This window comes from Hoplias malabaricus, chromosome X2 (assembly GCF_029633855.1).
Source record: "Hoplias malabaricus isolate fHopMal1 chromosome X2, fHopMal1.hap1, whole genome shotgun sequence".
In the NCBI taxonomy this organism is placed as follows: Eukaryota; Metazoa; Chordata; class Actinopteri; order Characiformes; family Erythrinidae; genus Hoplias; species Hoplias malabaricus.
The window spans coordinates 37,034,656-37,055,769 of record NC_089819.1 but is presented as its reverse complement, the minus strand read 5'-3'; the positions used below and the strand labels follow the sequence as shown (position 1 = coordinate 37,055,769).

The following is a 21,114-nucleotide window of genomic DNA, read 5'->3' as shown; positions in this document are numbered from 1 at the left end:
TCACAAGCTGGAACTTGTGCAATAAGGAAATATAAGAGTAGAACAGGGAAAACTGGAGCTATTTATTTCCCACACACCTTTATACCATGTAATATTTCTCCAGGTGTTGTCAGGTGATATTGGAGCAGGTACAGCTCAGTGTAACATCCACAGTGTTTGGTATGGAAACATGACGGCTGTTTCAGCTCCATGTGCCAAAACAGAGTTTGATTTATGGTGGCAGGTTTAAGGAGCGACAGTGTTCACCGATTCATACTGTAGCCCTCAGACTGAGTAGAAAAACAATATATATCTGCATGCTATAAGTGAAAAAATTAAGAAGAAACATAAAAGGAAAAGGAAAGAAAAGGGCTATTACAAAATGTCTGCGATCATATTGCAGCAGGGATCAGGCACTTCAGAAATGAGGGAAGTGAAAGTTTGAAGTTTGATCTTGTACTAAGTTTGTCCAAGGTCTATGTGGTAATCTTTAACTGCTTGTGAAGTCTTGAAATAATGGAAAAAAAACTGAGTGAATTGAGTGTCAAATAACACTGACATTACAACTCTACATATGGGTATTATAACCCAAAATATAAATGCTCATACTCATTATCATAAAATATTTCTGGCTGTAATTATCAGACCACAGTTAAACTGCATGTTTCATTACTTATACTGATGTAAGCATCACTAAAGTACCACAAAAAATACCATTAAATATAGCATTATATACATATGCAGCATTAAACAAAATACGGTAAGGTGTTAGGCTACCACAAACAAGAAAAGCTTAAGCTTTTTTCCAAATCTCTGTATATCAACCGCACTGTTATTTGAGACTGTGTAGAAGACACTGCACATCCGCTCACTGACTCGCTTGTTGTTACCTTTAATTTCTCACCACTAATGAAATAAATTAGATCTTGGCATTTTTAATTAAGTTTTTTAGGGGCATTTAAGAATGAAGTGGCACAGACAGCCCAATGGTCAGATATATGTGGAATATGTCAATGTGTGTATATGTACAGAGTTATATATTACCATTGTGTAGGCCAGCTGTTATGTTTAATTATATAAGCTTAACAAAAATAATGTGTTTACAACCTCTAATACATCACGAGGGGCTCTGTAAAATGAGTGAATTATGGGAGGAAAAAAAAAAGCATTAAAACGCATTAGTTTCCAGATTAATCAAATGCCTTAATGTATGAATGTTCACAGCACATTACATACTTTGTATTTAGAATACATACTTTGAAAACAGTCCCTTACTGTTGACCCTTACATTACAAAGATAGATCAATTGATGCATTAAAAACTAATCAATATAAGACTCAAAAATAAAGTGTTACCTATAGCCCCATTTGCTTTTGTAACTTCCACAAAATGTAGATTATTTCATGGGTTTCTTTACTGTAGTGAAATATATGTGCATAAATAAAAGAAACATGTTGGGTTTTGTAGTAGGAAGTGCAAGTGCTTAAAGAACAAATTCACATTTCTGAATATAACAAAAAAATACGTTTTTATATATTTTCAAAATCTACACATTTTCTTCTTTATATCCGATATCAATTTTTATACCCGCTGTTCTGCGATTCTGTCCAGGTCCTCCTCATTTAAGAAATCATAGGCCCTGTGGGCTGCTCTCTAATCTATAAAGGCCACCAAGGGTGTGTGTGTGTGTGATTGTGTTGTGTAACACGGTAGCAAGAAAGTGCAACAGAAATGGGCACATATTTATGGCTCATGCTTTTGACTACGGGAAGTGTCCTGAACGCTGCTGAGAGTACTGTCACAATAACACATCCATGCAATACTCTACTTTTCACCAACAACTGCAGAAAGACACACACGCCTCAATCGCACTCAGTACAACACATACCAAACCAACCGCATACAGTTTAAAACACACATCTATAACCACACACACACACACACACACACTATTATTCATACTTATTAGCCTTACACAGAGGATAATAAAGGACATATTAAATGTATGACAGAGTAAATGCAGTAAAATCAGTTATATATAATGTTAAGTGAACAATGCAACTCTCTGGAGTGACAGAACTCCATCTAGGCCCTTTGAAATTATTTGAAGTAATGTTTATGATCCAAGAACTAATCACTGAACAGTAGCATTAGATCTCAATGCCGAATGGCCGCAATCCTTACAGGAAAGTTCCAAAACAAAGCCTTCCCAGAAGATTAGATGTTACTGCAGCAAAGGAGGGACAACCTATTAATACATTTCTCTCATTTTTAGAAGAAATGGCTTCATAGTGTATATAAAAGGAGAAGACATCACCCAACTATATTTTAGAGCTGTGTGAAGCATTTCTCACATGGTCAACAGGCATTAAAAAAAACTTTTGTAAACAGCACAGGGGTAGTGTCCACTTATAGCACAGGGGTGACATATATTTGGAGAGGGAGCATAGGCCAAGCATACCTTAGCATCACCATATGCTTAAGCTTTCGTGATCTGATTTCAGCTTACAGTAGTGAAACTGATCCAGTCCAGCCTCTGAACATGAGCAGAATAACATCTTCAAATACCAACCTTGGTAAGTTACACACATATACACATATTAAAAACCGACAACTTAAAATAGGAACTAGCTCTCTCTTTAATGTGATCTATGTACTCATGTTTGCATATACCCTGATAGTTGAGAATGTCAATGCTCAAGCTTTGCCAGACATACACACTCAAGTCAGACACAACAAACATATGCATTGGTGAAGGTCCACTTATACACCATATCGCCAGAAATATTCTTTCACCTACCTAAACCACTGAAATGGGTATTCCAATCACTCTCGTGGCCACAGGTGTATAAAAGCAAGCCCCTAGGCATGCAGACTGCTTCTACAAACATTTGTGAAAGAATGGGTTGCACTCAGGAGCTCAGTGAATTCCAGCGTGGTACTGTGATAGGATGTCACCTGTGCAACAAGTCTAGTCCTAGAATTTCCTCGCTACTAAACATTCCACAGTCAAATGTCAGTGGTATTATAATATACCATATATAATAGTGGTATATAAAGTGAAAGCAATTGGGAACGACAGCAACTCAGGCACGTAAAATGACAGAGCGGGGTTAGCTGATGCTGACGTGCATAGGGTGCAGAGGTCACCAACTTTGTTGTTTGGTGTGGAAGAACTTGACTGGCCTGCACCTCAACTCAACACCTTTGGGATGAATTAAGAACCCTATGGATTAAGAATGGGATGTCACACAAATCCATTTACATGCAAAGGCAGAGTGAATAGGCAGCGTGAATATGTGAATTTATTTGTCACATACAAATTTAAACAAATAAAACCTTGCAGCGAAATTATTTTCCGTCTGTCCACTCACATAAAAAGGGGTATTGAGTCATAAGTAAGCGTAGAGGAAAGGCTTCCAGATGTGCCAACATTTTCACCTTCAAAATCTCATGCTTTTTTTCAGATCTGCAGACCAGTGTGTGAAGTAAACTGCTGAATGACAGATAGACCCAAATAAAATTAATCTGTTTGACAATCAGCAGTCAGATGAGGTATGGCATTACACACATTCTGTGATGCATCCTCAGAATATGAAAAAAAAAAAAAGCACTAAAACGTAAAATCTATATATTTTCTTTTCTTTATTCCAGTATTGTCCAATTTCATATCATTCCATACAACAAAGTATAAGACGTTTCTCTAGTGTGATCGTGCATACATTCTAGTTTGAATTCTGCCTCCAGTGTACATAATCACATTACAGCTGTGCCCCATTTGTGTACTATACACTAATGCTATACAGTATATACTATGTACTAAATTGTGAGTTTGGCAGGCTAATAAGCAAAATATTAACATATTAGTAGTAACCTCTAGGTCCCTGGAGCTGTGTCACTGTGACACTACCTGCTGAATGACCATGCCACCCCTAAACAGTGTACACTGTCTTATTTTGCTTATTTTCAAACTTTTCTGTTCCTTCAGCACCAGTTGCTAAAATTTGCTCTCAGAAATGGTTTTAATTGTCAACACGTGTCGGTGTGCACCGTCAGGCTGTGTTTAGCTAAATTCACTCGACAGCCAGACAAAGTACCCCCTCCCCACGTTATTACCGTATACCGCAATAATATTTTTAGCCGGTATGACGGTACAAAGAATGTGGATACTGCTAAACCCTACATATTAGTCTATTTCTTAATAACAGAATGTGATGATATGTTGCTATGACAATGCACATCATACCAAGCTGTAGCTGAAACGGCTGAAACTAAAATATCACCCTCCATAGTGTGTAGTGCACAGTTTAGGTCATAAAAAAACAGTGCATTGTATGTCAGATACTAAAATATTTATATTCAATATAAACTTTACACCTCTGTCTAATGTTTGTGTGTAGTAGTATTAGTTTTATAGTCTGTGAAGTGCACTATTTAGAATTAGTATTAAGTGTGCAATGGGGATGCAGCTAATGTTAAAATATTTTTGCTGACACCCAGATATACACAGTGTGGATCTTCACAGAAATATAGGCTTTATTCAGTTCCAGTTTTAGAGTTCATTCAAGAAATGCTATGGGGTGGTTTCCTGGGCAAGGAATAAGTGTAGTCCTGAACTATATTGTCCTTTCAATAGAAAATCACAATACACAATGCTGTGAAGTCCAGGACTAGACTAGAATTGGTAAATATTTGTGCTCATTCAACATTACTTCAGAAATTAAGAAGTTAGTAAGCATTTTGTCTCTGATTTGCCACTCTTCTGGGTGGACTTCTAGAGAACATTTCTGAGAGAACTTGATAGCATTCAGCCACAACAATCTGAGTGTGAAAAAGATACTGATGTTGGAAGATTATTTCCAGCTCTTCCACTCCAGCACTCTGACAGAGATCTGTCACTCCAGAAAACATGAACTAGATCAACTACTCCACAGCCCAATGGTGGGGGCTTTAGCAGCTACTCCTACAGCCAACGCCTGGCACTGGGCATGGCGACAGGATGATATGTGGAACTGAACCAGAGCATAGGGAGAAGAACAATAAAGTTGTCTGAAGATTTTGGGTAGGCTCATGAATGAATAAATGAAGCTAATGCCAGCTAATCATTTGGCCACCATGACTCATAACACTATCAAGAGAAAGCTAATCTAAACTGAGCTTGGCATAGTTTATGTTTTGCTGCGGCTATTTCGCTGTTGAGTGATAAACCGTCGCAAACAGGAACCAAGAGTAGGGTGGGACTCCACAGGCCCATGAGCTGTTATATATATAGAATCTTTGTTTTTTTCATAATCACACTGATACAGCACATTTCCTCACAGGAGGGATGCCACACACACCCTGTGTTTTACGGTCAAAAGGTCTCTCTCACACAGACTCATTTGAATAGCTAGGTATAAAAAGGAACATAAAAACCTCAGACTCATAATACACTCACTGGCTAAAAACAATAATCATGCAGTGTTATTCTTTTCTATTAGTAAACATAGGCCTAAGCTTAAAAGTGTTTATGTGTAACTGTAATAAAATGACAATTGTCCTTTTTAATACTACGAAAGCTACCATAAAATGGACAAAAGAGCAGGAGATAGGTTTGAATAATAAGTTACAATTATATGTTTATTTGTCACTTCATTCATTATGAATTCCATCTAGGAAAAAGTGCTTAAGTTACAATTATAGTGTATGCAAAAACTGACAAAAAACTGTTCACACAATGAGTTGATACTTCTGCAGCTGGTAATTTGAAACACACCCTTGCTGTACTCTCTCTCTCACATACACACACACACAGAGAGAGAGAGAGAGAGAGAGAGAGAGAGAGAGAGAGAGAGATACATCAAAACCCATTCTGTCCACCTAAAGTTGCCAGCATTTGCCTGCTTTACATTCCTGGGAAACCTGATCTGTGTTATTGCTAAGAGCAAAGAATACACACTTCAGTGTAATTGCCTACATAACCTTCCATATTCAGGAACTTATCATATAAACAATACAGAGTGCAATCTCAGTTAGGCCTATACAAAACTGATGTAATTAGGGATGGGTAATTCAGTCAAAATTGCTGATAGCTTTTTGTGTTTGTGCTTACTGAATATAATATGAACATCCATGTTACCATAAACTATAGCATTTCCTGTTTGGAGTAAGTAACTTCCACCCTGCGTTTCTATTAAGAAACACTGTCAACGTGCTCCTGGGTGAGTCTACAATGAAGCAAGCTGAGAAAGAGCCCTTCCACAGGAAAAAGTCCTTGTGAAGCTGCAGAGCACGGAACTTCAGAGCGCAGAGCTGCTAACTGGAATATTGTAGGAGCCAGATTTCTGTTCTTCTTGGCTTGACAGATTAGAACCTTTGTCAAGGTGTACATTATACACTGCTGTCTGGTAGAGAATACAGTTCAGACATATTTTGATTTAGCTCCGTCATGAAACTTTATAGACTCGCGCCCTATCCTTGGTGTGTTCATTGTGCCCAATGACTCCAAACAGGCTCCAGACTCACAAGACCCCTGGATGAAGTGGCTGTAGAAGAAGAATGAATGAATGAATAGATGAAACCCTATGAATGAGTAGTAGTAGAAAAGCTAATTGGCATATTTTCCTAAATTAATAATCCATTTTAATATCCTTCCTCAATTAATCAAATAGTTATGTCCATATCTATATGAAAAACCAAATTGTGGTACTTCATATAGATATAAATTGTACTACACAACTTGTAAAGCCATCAGATCGCTGTACCTTTCACACTACACAACTTGTTTTTATGTAATTCATCCAAAATACCTGGTGCTGTTTTGGAGGGAAAGCACATTTAAGGGAAAAAAATCCTACTAGTATATGAATAAAGACACATAGGCAGCATGGATTATCTGTTCTGCAAAAAGTGTAGGAGGTAAGTAAATATTTGTGCAATGAGAATTTAGCTGTCTGCTCATATTACTGATGAGCTTGTGTGTATGCACATGTATTTTGATAGAAACATTATTACAGTTCAAGAGCCTATATGAACATTTTAGCTATATACCAGTTAGGGCTGTGATATATATTGTTTGCTATAATATCATCATAATTTTTTAAACAATATTAAAAAAATCAATATCGTGATAATCTGCCTTGTTTATGTAATGACTCAGCAAAGCAACTATTCTGTGTTTGTTTTGTTATTTACTGTGAAGTTTTAAGTTTACTTTTTGTATAATTGTTTACTTTTGCTGTTTATTTGCACACAATTTTCTGCACTTTGGTGGTGTGGTAGATTTATATGCTACATTATTGTTTTATAGGGGCGGCACAGTGGCACAGCAGGTAGTGTCGCAGTCACACAGCTCCAGGGGCCTGGAGGTTGTGGGTTCGATTCCCGCTCCAGGTGACTGTCTGTGAGGAGTTGGTGTGTTCTCCCCGTGTCCGCGTGGGTTTCCTCCGGGTGCTCCGGTTTCCTCCCACAGTCCAAAAACACACGTTGCAGGTGGATTGGCGACTCGAAAGTGTCCGTAGGTGTGAATGTGTGTGTGTCTGTGTTGCCCTGTGAAGGACTGGCGTCCCCTCCAGGGTGTATTCCCGCCTTGCGCCCGATGATTCCAGGTAGGCTCTGGACCCCCCGCGACCCTAAATTGGATAAGCGGTTACAGATAATGAATGGATGGATTATTGTTTTATACAAAACCAAAATCTCGGTAAGTTACAGTTTACAAAATAACAAGTGTTATTTCTTATCGCCAAGAATATCGTTACCGCCAAAATACCCTGAAATATCGTGATATAATTTTGGGGTCATATCGCCCACCAGTGAAACAAAAAAATAGGTTCCACCAAGACCATGGTGCAGTCCAAAACACAAGTGCAGACAATACAGTGAAATAATAACATAGGACTTCAATATGGAACAGGACCAATAGCATAGACAATTGTTTTAGTTCTTAATCCTATTTGCTGTAGCTCATCTAAAATGTCTCATACGGATGAGTTCAGACCACCAGGGCTTTGTCAGAACTAATTATCCCAGATTATTACCTGACCTCACTAATGTACATGTGTGTGACACCAAAACTTTAAAAATTAACTCCCTATAAATACAATATAAATAATCAAAATACTAGAAATTTTTTTTCAAGAAACTGACGAGAGGTTCTTTATATTATTCTTGCTGCAACTTGACCAGCTTAACCTTAACACTGAGGAAAAAGGTCCTGACTCAGACTCAAAGCTTGGCTCTTAAATGGTTGACTGTTGCACAAAGGGTCCGTCACATGCCTGATGAACTTGGACCACAGTAGCCTGGCAGCAACAGGCCAGAGGAACCCTGCTATTCCAGACGCTGACATGTTTACAACTTTCATTAAATATTACAAAGATGTGACTCCATAAAGAGAGACAAGAAAAAGGCATCAGTGTGCCATCATACATCTCTCTCTCTCTCTCTCTCTCTCTCTCTCTCTCTCTCATAGCACTCAGCTTAGAGCAGGCCTCCATAGAGCTCCACACAGATCACACTGTACTCTGTGAAATGCCACCACATGCCGACTGGGCTTTCTCTCTCAGATCCCCCTCAGTTTAAAGCATTCAACCTCCAACAAAAGGCCAGAATGACTGCTCCTCTGTCCTCTGAACAGCTTAGGAGAAGCCAGAACAAGTCACTCAGATTTAGATTGACACCAAAACACCTTTATTCTACCACTTTTCACTGAAGATTCAAGATAAAAGTGGATTTCCTTAAAATCACAAGACAATAGAAGGTGTAATGCAATGATTGAATACAAAATGGTACTTTTTTAGTAGAGCCCCCAGGCAGTGCTTTTTGATATTGATGACATGCTCAGAAAAACTGATTTTTCTCCATAAAAAAATTCAATTGTAATGCCCAACTCTGAAGCTTTATCATAAGAAGAGGACTAATTTCTATGAGAGGCAGAGAGAGAGAGAGACTGTGTCCATATGGGAATCATTTGGCTGCTTCCAACAGACGTGAAATGACTGTGAGTGATTGGGCTCATTAAACCTCTGACCTGGAACACATTTACTGAGTGTAGAGACCATACACACCCCTCACCCTATGCCCAAAAACATCATTAAAACATCATTAAATCATCAAGCTACACCAGCTCATTTACCCTGAGCCGCTTAGTCAGACTGATCAAACACCTAAATATTAAACATTATGACCGGCCTGGCTTTACAGAACCCCTAACTACAGCAGCTTTCTTCATCACAACTTTTGAACTCTAAATGAAAGGCCAGTATTTTCCCTTCAGTGCCCGGCCACTCAAAAGCAGCACAACAACTACACTGGCCAGACAATCAAACACTCCTTTATCCGAAGCTCATTCTGGTCTGTGTGCTTTTGTAACCATGTCAAAGACTTTCCACTATATATGTAAATAGATCTCTTCTTGAAGGAATTTCACTAGTCCAAAAGAACGGCTGGGGGCAAGGAAGCTGAGCAGAGAACTTTGCCCACGCCCACGAAGTTCATTCTTTGAAAGGATACAGCCAAAACTGCTTCCTGGTATTTTCACATTACACTGGATAATACAGCACTATGTATGCAGTAAAACCAAGACTGGGACAACTAGACTTGCTTATAATATGCATGTTTGGACAGACGTCCTCCGCCCTGGTTCCGACCACTGGTAACCTAACACTTGTGCGGCATCAATCTAACTATATTATCCTGGGGTTTGATTTCAGTCCTGTTTTGCCATGTTTGGTAGGCAGACAATCAAACAAAACATTAGGACAATTAATTATATTCAAATTAACTTTTCTAAGCCTGAATGGAATTAACACAAAACTGAACTGAACAAGGCTGAACTCAAACACATTTCTAGTCTTTTAAGTGAAGAAAAATTGTAACCTGGGAATTGAACATAGCAAAATGCTACAATTAGCCAGTTCTATGTATCTCTGGCTCTCACCTCAACTGAGAGCTGTCAGAAAATTTTAAATGCAGCAGGGCACTTTTCCAACAGGCTTCGTTCTCACCTCTACCCTTAGTCAGTCAACATGAGCTAAAGGATATGGTTTTATTACTACAGAAATGTCATGTTTATCCCGTTTGTATTATTTAGGTTTAAGATACTACATGGTTTTAAATGGTAAAAACAGATAAAATGAGATAGAAGAAAGTAAAATGGAACCTGTTCCACACTGTTATAAATTTTAAATAAAAATTATTGATAAACACAAAGAACAGAAAACATTAAAAAAATGAATGCTTAGAAAAATCAACTAAATTAGAACAGTTAATTTAATAAAATTAAATTTCAAAGAAATGTCCATTCCTAGTATATTTAGGATGTGCCTTAAGTGTTGCTGCCCATCTGTTACAAAGTACTGACAGTCATATTTCCCAGGTCCAAGAATTATACCAATAGAGTAGATTGTGTAAAAAAGAGAATAAAATGTTAAAAATAAATAAATAATATAATACTGGTATCCTTTAAGACTTCTTCAATATTCTAAGAAGTCACAAACTACCAAGGAGTACCAGCATTAGTTATCGACCGACTGATCCTCTGGCCGATTAATGCCATTTTGAGATAATCAGCATCGGCCTACGCTTGCAAGACCAACTAGAGGTCTGCATTTCCAGGAGGAAACGCGAGATGTTGCGCCGCCGAAACCCCCGTCCCCCGATCCGCGTCTTAAAATTTTTAAAAGACAGGCAGTATATTGTGAATGAGGTATTCTTTAAAAATTCCACCTTAAGAAACCCTGGATAATTAAGACATCCCCCTTAAAAATGACCTTTAAAGTGTTACAGACTGCCTGTGTATTTCTGTGGCCCTCACACCTCTCCCCGTCAGTGTCTCCCTCTGCCCCTCCCCCCTCTGTGTCTCTCTCACACGCACGCTCACAGTATACAACTGACAGACTCACGATTCAATGAATTTCGACCAGGGGGGCACCCTCCAAAAAACCTCAAATATCTCCAAAACTTTTCCAGGTCCAAAAATGAACGAAACATACCGTAGCGACAAGGAGAGTCTGGTGCTCGAGATGGTGTAAAAATTTTTGCACTTTGAGCGAGAATTAATGGTGTAATTACGAGTTAAATACAGGCAAAGTTTTGAAAATCTGCTCTATGAGCTCTATGGGAGGAAAACCCTCCCAAGTGTGGAACAAAAATTCATAACTCAAGAACGGTATTATCGTTATCAAACGGTCTGAAACTTACAGGTTTGAGAAAGGGGACATTTCTCTACCATTTAAAATTTAAATGAAGTCTGTAGGTGAAAGTATAAGGAAGTTATGGTGAAATGTTCGGAAGAAAATTGAAAAAGAAAAAAAATCATTTCAATGCGTTCCTATGGGAGCGTACCCACCCTCCAAACAAATGCTTATAGGTCGGAAAATATATCCCAAATGGCTTGCATATACCGTTGCGACAAGGAGGTTCTAAGGAAGTAGCCAGTATAAAAAATTTGGAGTTTGGGCGAGAATTGACCGTGTTATGACGAGTTAAAAACAGGAGAAAAATTTAGAAACCGCACTCTGAGCCGATCCAAAATAACATTGAACTCTATGGGAGCCAAAACCCTCCCTAGTGCCGAACAAAAATTCATAACTCAAAAACCGTATTTTCAATAATGTTCAAATTTACAGGTGCTAGAAAGGACAAGTTTCTCTACCACTTAAAATTTAAATGAAGTTTCTAGGTGAAGGTATGAGGAAGTGATGGCGAATTGTTCGGCTGAAAAGTGAAAAAAACGGTTTTGGCCATGAAATCTAGAGTGGCGATGATGTCACGCACTGTACCCATCCTCCATTCAAATGAATGGGGGATTTTGAAGGAGGAAAAGAAAGGGAAGGATGAGTGCAAGAGGTCCGAAAACGGAAGTGATGGGACCCGGTACGCCCGGGTCCGACCGTCTGAAATCCCGTGTCCGTAGCTTGAAAAATGACCGAGTTAGAGCAGTTTGAAAATTAATTCCATAGAAATGACTGGGGAAAAACTGAGCGAAAAACGAGTGTAGCGGACGAACGAGTGCGGGTATCGGAAAGCTGTATACAAGCCCGCATCGTCGCTATAGGACGCACGATTTCCAGGTGGAACGGAGTCGATAGCTCGAAAACTGCGGGACTAGTTAACCAGCAAAGAAATTGGCTGAATAATAATAATAATAATAAAAAGAAGAATAAACTGACTTAAGAAGAACAATATATTTTACATATATACATAATTATCTAAAAATGCCTACAGGCACAGCCACAGGAAGCCCCGTCAGTCGGGCTGCTGTGTAGCGATATTAGAGCGCCCCCTTGTGTCCATTTCACCATTCTACCTGCAGACGTCAGTGGATCAAATGAAACATTCCTAGACATGTTTCCTCAGAGAACACGGTAAGACTTTAATTCTCATCTTTCAAAGCTCAATATATTTAATTGGCCCCTTTTAATAACATTTATAATTTTTACAATGTTTACTGTTTGTGATGTTATTTGGGAATTGTAGCGTTAGCGAGCCTTCAACCAGCAAAACTATCTAGCAGCTTAAAAAGCTTAAATATCTCATCTCAAATCAGCAGTCTGCTAACATAAGTGATTGATCTGGTAGTTTTAAGATACCCAATGTTACAGTCTGTTGCATTTGCTAATGGGAGATTTCACTTGTTTAACAGCGCAAAAGCTAGTGTTAACATTATTAACTTGCCAACAGCACTTTGGGGAAACAAACATTATGTAACATTCTACATACAGTTTCTGCATTTTGTGCGCGTGTGTGTGTCTCTCCCTCTGCATATACAACAGCTTTGAATAGATACCGAAATGCTGCAATAATTTTCAGTGAGGGTGGGGGCCATTTATAAGAAGACAGAAGACTTTGTTTGCTGCATTACAACTTGGTGCTCTTAACTGGGACTGTGATTACAATGTGCACTTTTCTAACATTGGGGTTTTATTTTTTTGCAAGTGTTTACAAATTTATTGATATTAGTTTTTCCAAAGTTTAGTTTTTTGATTTCTTATATAATAAAGTGGAGGCAATACATGTTTTCATTCATTATTCATTATCTGTAACCGCTTATCCAGTTCAGGGTCGCGGTGGGTCCAGAGCCTACCTGGAATCATCGGGCGCAAGGCGGGAATACACCCTGGAGGGGACGCCAGTCCTTCACAGGGCAACACAGACACACACACATTCACTCACACCTACGGACACTTTTGAAGGAGGAGGAAACCCACGCAGACACAGAGAACACACCAATACACGTTTTGTTATTCTCAAATATATTTTTTCTTTGTTGAAGTTAATACATTAGTGTTAAAGAAATGTTAATTGAGACTAAAAATAAAGAGATGGGGCTGGGTGCTACTGTGTGCACTAAAGTTGTTTACTTTTTTTAAATGTAATTTACAGATGTTTGTTCTCTCAGAAACAGATGCTGCTATGTGCTTTATTCATACGTTTTTATATAAAGTTTATTTTTATTGGCTTTGGATATTTAGTTGAGGTTTTCATTTACAATAAGTACACTGCAGAGTGCAAACAGCAGAGATATTGCAGACAAATTTTTAATCTCATTTACTATTATTAACTAAATTGTATTTTATCCGTTGCAATATATATAAGCCATCAGTCACCCTGCTCTTTAAATATCAGCATCTGCCATTTAAAAACCTTTTTCTGTCAACCCATAATCACCATAGCATCAGAGGCTCTGGCAGCACACAGAGTATATGACAGCCATGTAGGTGTGGTTGTTATGTCTGGTCCACATTAATCAGGTCTGCAGTTAGTAGTGCTTATCTATGATTTAAGCCCATATTTCTGAAGGGTTTATATGGCGTCAAAATAAGTTCTAAATTTCTGAGAACCGAAAAACAGAACACATAACCAATGAATGTCATTTTATAATTGAGAAAACTGCCATTAATATTCAGAGTTATAAGAACATGTTTATAAATAGAATATTGTTCTGTATATAATCGTCTATTTTGAGTTTAATATTCTTGAAGAATACGTTTTCGCTTTCATGCCGCCTTTTCTCGGTTACGCTTCTCTCAGTCTCACTTCCATAACCAATAAATGTCATTTTATAATTGAGAAAAATGTCATTAATATTGAGAGTTATAAAATCAGGCTTGTGAACAGAATATTTCATTGAAAAAGCCTTTTCTCGGTTGCGCTTCGCTCAGTGTCGCTTTCGCCTCCAGAAGTTTCTCGCTTTTGACTTTTGACGGGGGTCGGGATCTAGACAGTCATTGGCTGCTTAAGTTAAGCCCCGCCCACCCTTGCAGATTCTGCACACCCCGCTACGTCAGCGAGAGCGCGGCAATCTTACCCTGATTGGAAAAAGGCCGACCGGCAAACGCTGGTAAGCCATGTCAAGTATTTTTAACGATTATTTGTTTTAGTAATGCACAGTTCGTCATAGAGGCTTAGAGTCATTTTGCAATCAGGGTTAGGGTGTGCAGAATCTGCAAGGGTGGGCGGGGCTTAACTTAAGCAGCCAATGACTGTCTAGATCCCAACACCGTCAAAAGTCAAAAGCGAGAAACTTCTGGAGGCGAAAGCGACACTGAGCGAAGCGCAACCGAGAAAAGGCTTTTTCAATGAAATATTCTGTTTACAAGCCTGATTTTATAACTCTCAATATTAATGACATTTTTCTCAATTATAAAATGACATTTATTGGTTATGGATTCTGTTTTTTGGTTATCAGAACTTTAGAACCTATTTTGAGACCATAGGTCTATGGGCCTCAGTCCTAAAAGCATTCGCCACTGTGTAAAAGGCCACAGCCCCTAACACAGGAAAAGTAAAAGGCCCAAACTGGTCCTAGATCAGTACTCAGAGAGGATTTCAATATTGATTCAGATATTTGTAAGAACTTGGCCACTGCTGTGAGGATCCAGTTGCATTCAGCCACATCAACATTACTGAGATCAGGTACTGATACTGCATTATTATTATTACTAGCATTTCATCTTATCTAAAATTATTGGATTAAGTGCATTCACGCACCCAGTTCTACGACTCCACAGCCCAAAGCTGGGAGGCTTTGAACCCCTCCAACCCAAACATGGTATTGAGAATAATGCTTTGCTTTAGAGAGTTCACAAACAGTGTGTATGGCTTAACATGTCTGACTTCAATAGGTTCCCCCCACCCGATGCGAAGTTCATTAATTATAAGGGGGTCTGGAAACTTATGCATATTTAATATATGTCCAGCATGGGTTGGAAAGTCATACAACTGAGGCACTGTATCTGCCCTAAATACAGGAAACAGAAATTAAACACAGATGGAGCCTCCAAGACCACTGAGAAAGGAGAACCCTACAATAATAAAAACAACCCCTCCAACACACACACGTGAAGTGCCTCATAACAAAGGAAAATGTTCCATTTCATAACTCCATCAGTGTGCGGCACATATGTTTTTGATAAGGCCGACACACAGGGGGAAGCTAACGACAGTCCTGCTGTCCACTTGGACACATTCAAATTAAGGGCTGATATCCTAATGCTCTCATAATTATATTCATCCCTTCTTCCTCCCTCGCTCTCTCTCTCCCTCACACACACACACACACAAAGAGGAAGAAGTACACTCTCTTGATATTGCAAAAAGTGTTACATCAGATGAAATCTGTTTGTAGTGTGCAAGATTGCTCAAGTTTATAAAGATACAATATACAGCAGCTTGCAAAAGTATTCATACAATTTCAACGTTTTCACATTTTGACACCTTATAACCACAAACTTAAATGTATATTATTACTGAGATTTTAAGTTATAGACCAACACACAAATAGCACATAATTGTGATGTGGAATGAAAAATGAAACATGGTTTTCAAAGTTTTTTACCAAAATAAAAATCTGAAAAATGTGAAGTGCAAAAGTATTCAGCCCCATTTACTTTGATAACCCTAAATAAAATCCAAGGCAATCAACTGCCTTCAGAAGACACTTAATTAGTTAAGAGTCCAGCTGTGTGTAATTTAGTCTTAGTATAAATACACCTGTTCTGTGAAGGCCTCAGCAGTTTGTTAGAGAACAAACAGCATCATGAAGACCAAGGAACTCCCCAGACATGTCAGAGATAAAGTGGTAGAGAAGTTTAAATCAGGGTTAGGTTATAAAAATATATCCCAAGCTTTGAGAATCCCAAGAAGCACTGTTCAATCCATCATACAAAAATGGAAAAAGTATTCTGCAAACCTACCAAAACATGGCCAAACTGACAGATCGAGCAAGGACAGCACTGGTCAGAGAAGCAGTCAAGAAGCCCATGGTCACTCTGGAGGAGCTGCAGAAATCCACAGCTTAGTTGGGAGAATCTGTCCACAGGACAACTATAAGTCGAGCACTCCAGAAATCTGCAATTTGCCACAAGCCATGGACACAGCAAACATGTGGAAAAAGGTGCTCTGGTCAGATGAGACCAATTTTTACTGTTTGGCCTAAATGGAAAGCGCTACGTGGGGTGGAAAAGTACTACTTTTTTTTTTTACTTGAACACACCATCCACACTGAAAAATGGTGGTGGCAGCATCATGCTGCGGGGATGCTTTTCTACAGCAGGGACAGGGAAGCTGGTCAAAGTTGATGGTATAATGGATGGAGCTAAATACAGGGCAATCCTGGAAGAAAACCTGCTGGAGGCTGCAAAAGACTTGAGCCTGGGAAGGAGACTCAACTTCCAACAAGATAATGACCCTAAAACATACAGCCAGAGCTACAGTGGAATGGTTTATATCTACAGTGGAATGGTTTATATCAAAGAATATTCATGTGTTAGAATGGCCCAGTCAAATTCATTCATTATCTGTAACCACTTATCCAGGTCAGGGTCGCGGTGGGTCCAGAGCCTACCTGGAATTGTTGGGCGCAAGGTGGGAATACACCCTGGAGGGGGCACCAGTCCTTCACAGGGCAACACACACATTCACTGACACACTCACACCTACTTGAGTCGCCAATCCACATACCAGCGTGTGTTTTTGGACTGTGGGAGGAAACCAGAGCACCCGGAGGAAACCAGAGCACCCGGAGGAAACCCACGCGGACACGGGGAGAACACGTCTCTCCAATTGCCCCAATCTTACAACGCACTATGTCAGCAAGTTTTTAATGAAATATTTTGGCTTTCACGGTTTTCCTAGATTTTCCCTCAATATCCGAGATATAGCAGCCATAAGCTCCCTTGAAAAAACATGCGGAGTAACAAATCTGCGAAAGATGAACCGCAAAGTAGCGAGGGATTACTGTACCTAGAAATATGCAAATGAAAAATTACCATACAGCAAACAATATTAATAGCATTTAAATGAATGGCAGCCCAGTATATTCAGATTCAGATTAATTATTTAATCAGATTATATAATTTAATCAAATTAAAACGGTTATAAGATATGATAAAAATGTTGTTTTTAAAATGTATCACAGTGTTTTATGTTAGTGTATCACTGGGTCATATTTTCTGACCAATCAGATCAATCTGATCCAATAAAATATTTATGTTCACGAATGAGGAACAACCCATAAAAGTGTTTAACAAAAGTGTATAGTGGATGAAAATTGCAACCTCACATGGACAGATGAAAACAGAAATAAAAGAGAAAAAAGGCATAGTCTCCACAGCATCTGCACTATTCATAGTGTCCTTATGAAAAATAAGTGAGGGTGACAGAGAGAGAGAGAGATAGAATCTGTATTGCCTTTCCAATTGGACAGAGCTTGGGTGTGTGCGTGTGTGTTCGTTGTAGCAGAAGAGGAACTACCTACGTCTGCTTCACCGTTTTATCCTCATGCCATCACTGACCTTAGATAACCCACCTTAACTCAAATACAATTCATGTATGTCTATAAACAGCACATTTTATGCTTTACCCAGACAGCGATCAATCCACTGGGATAAAAAGGCTGGCACACCACTGACTGTAGACCACTGCTGGTCCACCATCGGACCACTCAGATTACTGTCTTGTACAGGATATAACTTATTTTTAATCTCCTCAGATTTTAAATTCACAGAGACTTTTATTCTGGAAAACAAAAAAATACAAATATTACCAACAACTATGAGAGATATAATAATGAGTATAAGCCTGATATAAAATGATTATGCTAAAAATATTGACACTGTGCTGGATTAAAATTATTTATTAATTCATTCATTCATTATCTGTAACCGCTTATCCAGTTCAGGGTGGCGGTGTGTCCGGAGCCTACCCGGAATTATTGAGTGCAAGGCAGGAATACACCCTGGAGGGGGCACCAGTCATTCACAGGGCAACACACACACACACACACACACATACGGACACTTTAGTCGCCAATCCACCTACCAACGTGTGTTTTTGGACCGTGGGAGGAAACCCACACTCACATGGTGAGAACTATGGAATCAGATTTGTGCCAAAAAAGAATCGCACAAAAAAAAAAAAAAAATCAACTCAAACATAAAACTTATAACTTGCAAACAAGTGAATGTGAATGATTCATTTAAAAAAAAAATAATTAATCATTATCAGCGATAATTATAATAATAAGTATTATTAATATTAATAAACAAGAACAGGGAAATTCTATGAGAGCTATTCAGCAACGTTCATATTAGTGATCAACCGATATGGGTTTTTTGATGGCCGATGCAGATTTTTAGACAGCAGTAGTGGCCGATGGCCAATATGTAAAGCCGACAATCCCAATCCTCAGGCAGTGAATAAACTTGAGACATTATCATGATTTTTACTGAAAAACCTACAAATTTGTAAAAGAAACCATTTAGAGGTCCTCAAATATATATGAAGTGGTCAAAAGCTTATGAAAACCACAAAAAATGTAGACGCTTGTCTTATTTTTGAAAAAAAAAAAAAAAGTTAGTGACAATAAACTGAAGAGTTCATGAGTCCCATTACTTTTTCCTTTTTAAACTTGTGTTTCCAGGGGTCTACTTTCATCAGGTAAAATTTGGAGTTGATACCTCCTACTGATTTGAAGTTATTCAAGCTGGAGCAGACAGTGGACAGATGGCCTCTCCAAGTGTCTCTTTAGACCCCAAGCTCTCCATAAGTAAAATGATTACTTTTACTGCAAAAACACAGTGTATATATCTTGTCTAGACCTAATGTCAACATCTTACAATGTTTTCTTGACTTTCTATGAGAAACTTGTCTCCTGTCCCTCACCAAGTGGCCATTTACCCCTCACCAAACTGTAAAAACCCTTAGTTATGATGTGCTTTATTCTGATGTACTGAGTTTATTTCTGATGTTTACACTTGTTTCACACCAAGTACAGTGTTCCTTTAAATGACTGATGTGTTAAAAGGCGAGAGCTGCACTCTGACTGGCTGTAGAGTGAGGTAGCTTCCCCACACCCCTGCTCCATTTAAATGTCCTCAGTGGGGGAAATGTAACCAGTAAAAGACATCTAAGCTTTGAAACAAGTTTATTGACTTGATTATTGTTTGTGGAGCTTGTGGCTGCCAAATAGAACCATTTGAGTCTCTCGCGTGGTGTCTGAGGCACTGAAAACATATCCGCTCTGATGCATGTTTGTCCCTCCTCCTTGGGTGTGCATTGCCGTAACTCTGCCCGATTGGTCTATAGACTTGACTGATATGTCATTGGAAAGCTGAGAGCCTAAGCTACGTGAAAGTAGGTGTGCCACGGGTCCACGGGGATATTTTGCCTGTGTGCATTGTGTAAATAGCGGCCTCTTTCTAATATATCGGCCATGACGATTATATAAAAAATGCCAAAAATCGGCTGAACGATATATCGGTCAATCACTAGTTCATATGCTTGATATTAGGCACATGCGGAATCCCAAAGCCAAGTAACACATGCTTGTTGCAGTTGAGTCGTGAACAATGTCAGTGCACTGTGTTATCACTCAAAAACTCATTAGCCAATGGGAAGGCACCCCTGAGAAAACCCGCCCACGCGGGAGGTTTGTGCCAAAAACTCAGGGATCAGACGATCATAACTTGGAGTGCTTGCACACAAAATTGAGAGTTCACGCACAAACGTCAAAGCTGGATATTTTGTTTGCAATTTATAAGTTTTATGTTTGAGATTATTTTTTTTGTGCGATTCTTTTTGCCACAAATATGATTCCATACAGAACACACCAAACTCAAAATTAAAATTATTTACTAAACTTGTTTATAAAGGATAACAAAGAACCTAATGAAGGAAAAAAATGTAAATTGGACTGTGAATGGAAAAGTGCTAAAATGTGATATTTTGTCTAAAATTCTGTTTAATCACCAGAGGTCCGCCCAGAAAACGCCGTGCAAAACACTAGTGGACCTCCAACTTTGCCCTCAGTGGGCCATCTCCTTGCTATAAGGGTAGCTCTAGCTCAGATGCACCTGTTTATAAAAGAACAGAAGGGTGAGAAATGTAAATAGAAAGAATGTAGGTGTCAGGGACGGATAGACACAAAGATAAGGAGTCGAGCAGAGAGAGAGGGAGGAAAATGTTGAGGTAGAGATACCAGTTGGACGAGCTTAACATACACACAGAAACTCAACAAAATATCAGTAGAGCATCCACTGCCATGTCCTCCTGCCAGCAAATGTGTTCACGAACTCAAGTTCTAGTCCACCCCCATTGTAGATATTTCACAAATTTGTTGAGTACTTTTATTTTAGATTAGCTTCGTTCGCCAAACCTCAGCAACATAACACTACCACAGAGGTTTAGAAACAGCTTGAAAGCGGTTATTAAAGTCTATAATAAACTCAGTTTATTGGTATCGAATGTCCTCCGTCTCTTTCTGGCAGAAAATGTGATATTATGATAGAAAAGACAGGCTACTACTAATAATGTCAGACTTCAGAAAGCTAGCGTGCGGTAAAAGCGTTAGCTCCAACCGTCACCGTCTGAATGGCGGTTATTTTTACCTGGAGCGCGCGCAGAGCTCATTAAACTGTTCTCAGTCCCGCGGCGAGTGGAGCGCGCGCCGTAACACAGCGATTTGAACTGCGGCTCGCGAGGATCCACATATTCTGCTCGATCTGTAAACAAGAGTTTGATGAACGAGACTGAGTGGAGATGACATAGAGATCAGCACATAGATTCACTTTGTGGCAGGAAACCATCCACCATCTGTTCCCTCAGGTCTTCAGATGGGCAGCACATTATAGCAGTGAGACACTGAGGTGGAATCCC

The 21,114-nt window shown here is 39.0% G+C and overlaps 1 long non-coding RNA gene across 1 annotated transcript; it reads right to left on the bottom strand.

Moving 5' to 3' along the window:
• Window positions 1-3,532: 3,532 nt before the first annotated feature.
• On the bottom strand, window positions 3,533-20,961 carry LOC136677517 (uncharacterized). Its single transcript, XR_010796361.1, has 3 exons — window positions 20,847-20,961; window positions 20,209-20,312; window positions 3,533-6,503 (listed from the first exon to the last, which is right to left on the bottom strand). It is a non-coding gene; the product is annotated as an uncharacterized lncRNA (long non-coding RNA).
• Between the last annotated feature and the right edge of the window lie 153 nt (window positions 20,962-21,114).